The sequence below is a fragment of the Nothoprocta perdicaria genome, unplaced genomic scaffold, assembly GCF_003342845.1.
Source record: "Nothoprocta perdicaria isolate Ctin4 unplaced genomic scaffold, notPer1 scaffold_72, whole genome shotgun sequence".
Taxonomy (NCBI): Eukaryota; Metazoa; Chordata; class Aves; order Tinamiformes; family Tinamidae; genus Nothoprocta; species Nothoprocta perdicaria.
The window spans coordinates 1811112-1819626 of NW_020455999.1; the positions used below are offsets into that span (position 1 = coordinate 1811112).

General features: G+C 42.3%; 1 protein-coding gene across 1 annotated transcript in view; it reads right to left on the minus strand.

Moving 5' to 3' along the window:
• SLC45A1 (solute carrier family 45 member 1) overlaps positions 1 to 8388 on the minus strand; it is a 37707-nt gene extending 29319 nt beyond the window's left edge. Inside the window, exon 1 of the mRNA XM_026051009.1 lies at positions 8295 to 8388. The gene's annotated coding sequence lies outside the window, so the exon portion shown is untranslated. The remainder of the gene's footprint in view (positions 1 to 8294) is intronic.
• Positions 8389 to 8515: the final 127 nt, after the last annotated feature.

Here is an 8515-nt window from a genome sequence, read left to right on the forward strand (position 1 = left end):
CTGCAGTGAGTCGTGGAAGTTGTGCAAAATACTTCAAAATAAATTCACTGCATGCTTCTCCTAAAACAAGCATGCACTTTTATTCCTCAGCCATCTTTCCTTAAACTGAATATGTCTACAGGAAAATTAAAATGTAAGTCAATTAGTCTTTTTTTGTTTTCCCAATCAATAGCACAGTCACCACAAACAAACAACAGATGTTTCCATCTCTCAGATGGAGGATTTCTGTTAGAGCCAAGCTACCTAGGCACATAAGCCTGGCACAAACCGTGGAAACATTTTAAAGACATTTCCCTTACATTTCAAGGAAAACGGCTCCYACGACCTTTACTTGCTTTAAGAAGCAGAGGCGCTTCAGTGCAAATAACATAYGCTAGTGTATTTTGGGAAAAGGAACGTTAGGCCAAGCCTATGCAGTGCTGAATTCAGAACTGGGCATTAAACCTCAGAAAGGAGATTTCCAAGTGACAGCACTCCAAAATCGACAGCTCAACACGTGGCTGGAGCCAAAAGCAGCCAACAACATGTCAGGCCTCTCCAGCAAGGACAGGGYAAAGCAGACAGGGTGGAGCTGCGTAAGCCTCGGGGAGCCCGTGTCTGAGCACCACGCGCGGCTCCGCTCTCTGAACCACCGGGGACACTGTGCAGGTAAGGAAGGCAACGAGAAAGGGAGCTGCAATAATGAAGGGGACAGAGCTGTAAGAGAGGCTGAAGAGGCTGGCGGAAGGCTGCAGCAGGCTGCAAGGGTTCTGAGCGAGGTTTTACAAAACCGAGCAACACATCAAATGAGCTGGATGTGCAATCTTCACCAGGTGTGGTTATTTGCTAGACACAGCAGTACTAGAAGTGAGGGCTCTTGCTGAAACTAGCAGCAAATCACACTGAGGGTGATAAAGCACTTTCCCAAGTGATAAGAAAATGGCCTGGCTTTGCCCACGAGTGACCGTAGAGGTAGCCATGCTAAACACTCTCAAAAAGGAGCTCGATAAACTCACAGGCAATAGATCTGTAACCAGAAACCACAGGACCAGGTTTGGACATACCCACTGATACCTTCATGCAGGGTTTTTGTTACTTTAAATATATATTACATGTTCATTCTCACATAAAAATCTCTCAATTATAGTTCAATCCACAGAGACAGAAAAGTCAAATTCAAACAATTTTTCTTCAGCACTGGCACAATACTCCAAAAACATCAAAAAAGAACATCCCACTGATTCTGAAGAGATATTACTTTCATTACAAGTGCTTCTCAAATACCTTTGTTTTCTAYTGAAATACCTGGGAGGCAGCCAGCTGACATGAGGAGACAACGCAGATGAACTGCTCTCAGTACTGCACCGGAATACAACACCGTCCGGACGGATAAGGAGAGCAATTCTTCACGTGTTTATCAAGAATGTACCAGAGGTCATCACTGGYACTTGTTTTGTGTTTAGAACAAGTAAATGTGCAAGCAAATGCCTAGGAAAGTGCTTAAAAAAATAATTGGGGGATAAAGTACCATGTGTGCACACACACCCACCACTGTGTGTGCACTTCTGTATGCAGATCTTAATGGTGAAGCTGTAACAAGAGGATTGAAGAGAAAAAAAAATATCCCCATCACCAGAATAGCTGCCCCCCAGATAACACCGGAGTTCTCAATCAATATACAGGCAGCAATTTTCCACATTAGAGTCAGAGGATGCTACAGTATCTTGAAGATAAGACATGCATTACTCGAAACCATATCACAGCATAAATAAATAAATAAATAAATAAAAACTAAAAAAAAAAAAAAAAAAACAGCCCTGTTTTGAAACTAGTGTTTCCAGGAAGACCAGAAAACTTGTGAGATCACACCAGGATTACAAAGAGCCTGTGTGCCAAGTCTGCCACTGAGTCACACACCTTTGCTTCTCCACAAGAGTGTTTTGATAGCAGACTTTACTCAGCTTGCTTACAGATTTGCAGGTCATTTTTTAACTTGTCAAAACACATGCCAGGCATGTGTACAGCCGTCAGATAACTTATCATTTAAGTAATTTCTGAAAACAACATGCAGAAACAAACATTTAATACAGATGATTATCACTTACACTTTGATTTTGGCTTCATACTACTATCTTTACATCATTGTATTTAATTACACCCCACATTTCCTTCATGATTCATCATTGCATAACAAACTAAGATAGGTGCTTTATGGGTGTGTTGCAGATTTGCACAATTAACAGAGTCTATTGGACTGGAAATGACGATTTGTATTAACTGAAAAGATCATGTGGCTGCATAGTTTGTGGGTGTTGGTTTATTAGAATTGAAAGTGCCAATTAGAGAAGGAGAAAACAAAGACAAACTCATTATGTTTTAAAGAGAAGYATCTATGACTTCCTGGAAATGTTAGAGTTTATCTGGAATAGGATTCCTTGGTGCTAAATTACAGAGAAATATTATTCTTCCTGTATTTATGAGCACAAAGGAGAGGCAAAAGAAAGAGGAAACACGGAGGACAGARGGATAACAAAGTAGAGAAAATGATCCCGCGACGGAAACGGAGATTAATTTTGATACCAAGGCCCTTCTTGTATCCTTCTTGCCTGGCAAATTTTTTGCTTCCCAAGGGCCAGGCAAATTTGCCRCACAAACTGCAATGTGCTCTACTGGCTTACCCATGTCCAGTAACTCTGCTCTCAGTCTCCAAAGACTCTTAGCAGTGTGAAAGGAAGAGATCTTTCCACGATGAAATTCTAGGTCCCAAAGTCATAGTGACAGTGCTGACTGAAGAAGGGAGTCTGGTCTCAAGACTAGAGCAACTTCTGGACTGCCAAATGCTGCTCTTAGCCGTGCCACAAGGCACACGTATGCAACCTTGCGCCTCACCCCACTTACCTTTCTGCAGAGCTACTTCCAACTCCACAACCAAAATACTTCCCACACGTATATGCTTCTTTCCTTCCTCTATTTTARGCTCAACAGCAAATTCAGTTCAAGCATACTTAATTCACAGCACCTAAGTTCAACAGCTCAATGTCATTACAGCAAATCCACATAGAAAACTCAAATGTCCCAAAACTAAAGTTACACATTTAACTACAGTACTCAGAGAAAGTCGATGAATAATTAGGTGCTGTTTATTGGCAAAGCACCTAAGGTAGCTAAGTAAAACAGTGAAAATCAAAGATATCATAAAAACTCTGATACTTAGTCATTCAAAGAAACCCTCGTTTGGATTTGCCCCTCAAATCAAGCGTCAGTTTTACCTACTATTTATTTTGTACAGATCCTCAGCCACACCCAYGGATGATATTCTATAAGTAAATGATTTGTGCAAGAACCAGTTCACACACCGCTCTATCAGAAACATTCATTGCAAACATAGGAAATGCTACAGCTCTATCCACACAATCTTTTGCAGATTTCAGATGCGAKCTAACCTTGTCCATTTAGGAACACCAACTTACAAGACGGAGTATAACAGCTCAGGGTAAGCGCTACGCACGCTCACACCGCTTCAAGTTGTTCTGAAGCACAGTAACCACAAGCCTACGTCCAACTGCAAAATACTGTGCTCATACATCCCAAGGTTGTACGTTCATGGTTTTAGATTACATACAGGGAAGGCATCCACGTATGCAGTGAGATCTGCATGGCAGAAAACACCCCTTGGAAAAAAAAATAGTGAAGTAGAACAGTAAAACAAAGATGACAAAACAAGGCAGGAGAATATACATGTTTTGAAAGGACAAAAAGGGATTTCAACTGTGATATGGACCCTGACAGTACAGGTGGGTAGACTCCAGGAACTTCCCCCAGACTGCCATTAAGCAAAACACAACTTCCGTGAAATCCCATGCCTAAAGGGCATAAAAACACACACTGATGAGCTGACGGCAAGCCCTCTTATTCTATAAAGCAACAGATGAGAAACAACAAGGCAGTTAAACAAGGACTTGAGTCAGCTCCTCTGTTTCTACTAGCCTTGCTAACATCTGTCACTGGAAAGTCTCAACACTGCCCTAAAAGCATCCTTTGTTTGGGCTAGTCTAATATGGACTAAGCAAATCCCAGGGAGAATACTCCCCTAGGGTATCACAGTCACGAAGCTAGGCTATCTGGTGACCAGCTTACCTGACTAAAATCAARAATGAACTTGATGTCCAAATGTCCAATGTCCAAAATACCTGTATCAGCAGTAACATTCCTGCAAAACATTCAAATACTACAGGATGGACGGAAAAAAATAGATGCTGCTGCGGCCATTTCTGGGAAACACGAGTGTGAACAAGAAGCTATTTTTAATTTATCAAGTTCCATTCTGGTCTAGGCTGTTGCAAAATCTGTGTCAATCTTTGTGTCCTTTTTTGATCTCTTCCCTCACTCAGCTTATGCTTATGTGCTGAAAAAGTCTGAGCACATGATTACCCCATAGAGGCAGCATGCCTTTGAAATGGCTTTTTAATCTTGACTCTCCACTCCCTGACAGACTGACTTTTGCAGTATGTCTGTATTGGCTGTCTAGACACTCGCATATACTAACCTCTAATTTAGCCTTCCTTTACTGACCCATGAGTTTCCTCCCTTATGTGGGTCTTCTGGCTAAACTGGAAATGCAACACACTCATTCTGCCCTGTATCTGCCTAATGTAGCTGCATTCATACAAATCTGACCAGTGAAGTAAGCATGTATTCCTCATTTACAGCCACAGTGAACCCTGACAGCAGAACAATTTTGTTCTCTCCTAGTGCTGTCACCTTCTGAACTGACTTCAAAACGAAGGAACAGCACAGTCCTTTCCTTGAAGGACTCAGGACACATATGTGTGTTTCCAGAGGGATCTGAGTTGGATCTTATGAGCACAATTAAATCACTCTGTCCTCAGTCTTCACAGGCAGAAAACTATGGACAAGGCTGACTGAAATATGAAAGCAAGAGCAAAATGCAGACATACCTAAGAATAGCCATACATAAGAACAGCCAATACACTAAGAATAGCCATACTGACTCAAATATGGACTCAAGGTCCATATAACCCAATCTGCCTCTAGCATGAGAAAAACAAAACAAAGCCACATGTTTAGAGCACAGGGCAATATCCTTTCTCAGCTTCCAGCAGTCTGATATAAGACACTGTCTCTATAGCCTTAATGGACTTTTCTTTCATCAGTCTCTCTTTGCCTGCTTTTCAAATCCATGAAAAACTTCTGGCATCTGTACCATCCAGACAGAGATGCAATCAAGGTACACAGATGAGAGCTCACAAAAGACACTCGGCACTTCCAAGTTAGATAGTAGTTTGCATCACAAACCACTTCCATATGCCTGAAGCACAGAAGATTTGCTATCTCTGTCAGTTTCTGTAGATGACTGAAGAGGCAAATTAAAGTTATCCAATTGCTTTAGTCTTGTACTAGGGTGAATTCATACAAAGACTGAGTAATGGTCCCTGTATAAGCCTGAATTTCCTCATCAGATCTASACAGTAGCCTACTGTTGTCATTCTAATCCAAAAGCCTGCACTGCTGACCCATGGGTGTGCGCTACGCACAAACTCATGGTTTCTGCAAAACCAAAAACTTCCTGGCAAAACTGCCCATCTTTCTGTGACCCACAGTACTTCAGACGGTGCAACATCCCCCTGCACAGAAAGAACAGAAAAAAAACCATAAGGTGCAACTACTCGTAATCTAGGCAATACAGCTTTTGAACCAGCACATGAACTTCCAAGTGCTACACTATACATAGTGCTTTACCATCAGTTCCGTGAGAGTAGTGACTGTGATGAGTTCTGTATGCCCTATGACTTCTCTTAAATCAACAGCTGTGCCAGCTGACTTCTCTTGCTTCAAGATGAGAATCTTCAAAACTCCAGGCAATTAAGATTTTCTTTTGTTATTTTTGTTTACATTCTATTAATACCYGCACTGCTCTGCTAACAGAATAGTGCACAGACTTCTTCATCTTAAGATACATATGCAGATCCACTCTGTCAGGTACCATAAAGCAGGACACAAGATAAGCACCTGAATAAGATATATGAAATTAACCTATATAAGGATCATACAGAATTTAACTTCCACTGTGTGTATTTTGATTCTGCTTGAGGTAGAGAGTAGGGGTTTTTTTGTGGGATTTTTTTTTGTTGTTGTTTTTTCTTTTGTGAATATGTAAGAGGACTATGACAACTGATTTTTGAAGGTCAGTATATAAGCAAAGGTAGACATTTTTTCATGATGCAACGTTTATTCACAGACCACCTTCTGCACTGGCTTTTAGTCTAGTCTCAACGATTCCCTCACTAAAGTGCCCATAAARCGCCATAAAGCGCATAAAGGACTACAGTGAGAGATTGTCACAGCCCTGCATACAGAAATACCAGCATATCATCCAGGTAATGTCTTCTTTACATCAGGAAAATTCTTCCTCTYTGATGACTTAGTCCAATTACCTTTTCTAGCCATTAACAAGGCAGGAAAGAAGCGCCTTAAATTACTTATTCCCACTTAGGTAATCTCACCAGAGACACACTTACCTGAAAATGGGCCGGGGGTCGGATGACAAATAYGCTTCCTGCTCACAAGCCCCTGCCATGAATAAGCAGGATTAAGAAATTTAAAATGGCAGCTACTGTATTAAAAAAAAAAATAAAAGTATTGTTTATAGAAGCTGGCTCACCAAAAAAAGTCATGACATAATCTACATAATGAATCATTTGACATTATATATCTATCTATATATATAACTTCCTCTGTTAACCTTTCAGTAGGAAGTCTTAACTTTGCTATTTCGTACCTYCCTGAAAAAGATTTTGCCTTTTGCTTCTCTAGCAAATATTCACATTTATGACTCTCTCCCCCCAAGACAAAGAGAAAGAGCAACTGAAATCTTCAGGTGTTGAACACCTGGAAAACAGGAAATATCTTGGGATCCAGGATCATTACAAGGTATATACTGCAAAGCAAGCCTGGAAGAGGACAGCTCCAATCAAAGCACTTAAATCACCACAGTGATTCCACAATGCAGTATGAATGGGAGTCCAAGTTTTWCCTTTTTCCTATCCCCATAAAAATCAGACATTTCATCTGTTAACTGTGGGCAAATCTATCCACTTCTAAAACACAGGAGAGGTTTTAAGCTTCTCATAACAGCACATAAGCTGCTTTTCAGCAAACCTCTTATTAGTTGTATCAACCACCCTGAGTGTCCAAGATTATCTGCAAGTTAGTTTTTACTGCAATTGTTAAATTGCAAAGAGTGATTTACATATGCCTGTAGACCAGCGAGGCGGTTTCAGAGTCCTGAAATAACTTCAGATTGCAAAGAAGAAACAAACAAACAAASAAAAACAAGGTAACTGTCAGCAGATAATTTCGTTTCCTTTGCATACAAAACCTATTAAAGGGAAAGGATATCAGTACTTACCACTAATTTACTTGTGCAGTATGTTCCACCGGTAGGCACATCGTTACTAAATACCTCAATTCAGGAAAACGATAAAAAAAGTTTAAGGYAATAGGGTTTCAGAGAATATAGACCTTAGAGTGACTTAACAATAACAGAAAGATTCAGTGCCATGATTTGCATTTAAGCTAACACCTAAATGAACTAGTGGAGCAAAAGCAGATAGAGGATGAGACGCGCAGGGTAACAGCTCCAGAGAGGCCAGAGTTATTTTGCCCCGGTTCAAAGCCCCTCAGGCACGTGTGTTAAAAAGCCAGGTAGTTGTTATTACTTGGGGTCCACCAAGGCTGGCAYGGTCTGAGCTTGCCCTACTGAAGACCTGTCAACGCTCTGAAGTGCCTTTTACAACAAGTTCATCCCTTGTACTCATTCAGACCACTTAGGCTGTTAGCACCATTAGCAAGCATGTGYGTGGCGTGCTAGAATGAGGAAAGTCACCAAAGAAAGGACATCCTGCTCATCACCGATGTGCCAGCAGACAATCTGATTCACTTTGAGCTACCTCTGCAGTTCATCYACCATTTAATCACGTAAGGTTTTACAGCCCAGCACTACTCAAGCGCAGCACTGGGTGGGAGGGCAGGGGGTGCAGGAGAAGCAAGAGCTCACTGGGGGCTAAATAACCAGGATCAAAGGGGGCTGCACTGCAGATACTGAGGGAGGTCACAGGCGCCCAGGTTAGGCCGTGCAAGAGGGCAAAACCGCCTTCACCTCCCGCGACCCCAATGATAACCGGAGCAAGCCTCCTCCCAGGAACAAACTGCATGAATCAATTTTCAGCCTGTCTACTCCAAAACAATCCGCACGACACRTGCGGAATGCTTCGTGCAGCTGAATTGCAACCTACGGAGAGTTTGGTGTGCAGTGTTCGGCAGCCGGCCAGACTCGCTCGGAACCAGAAACAGCAGCTGGGCAAGCACGAGGGAGGGGRAAAACAGTCCCTGGCAGCAACGGGTAAGCAGAGCAGCAACAGCAGCACCGGCAGGGCGGGCTCCGTGCGCCGGGCGACCTCGCCGGGACCGGAGGGCAGGCGGCGGGGCGGCCGGGGCCGCGGGCAGAGGCGCCTCC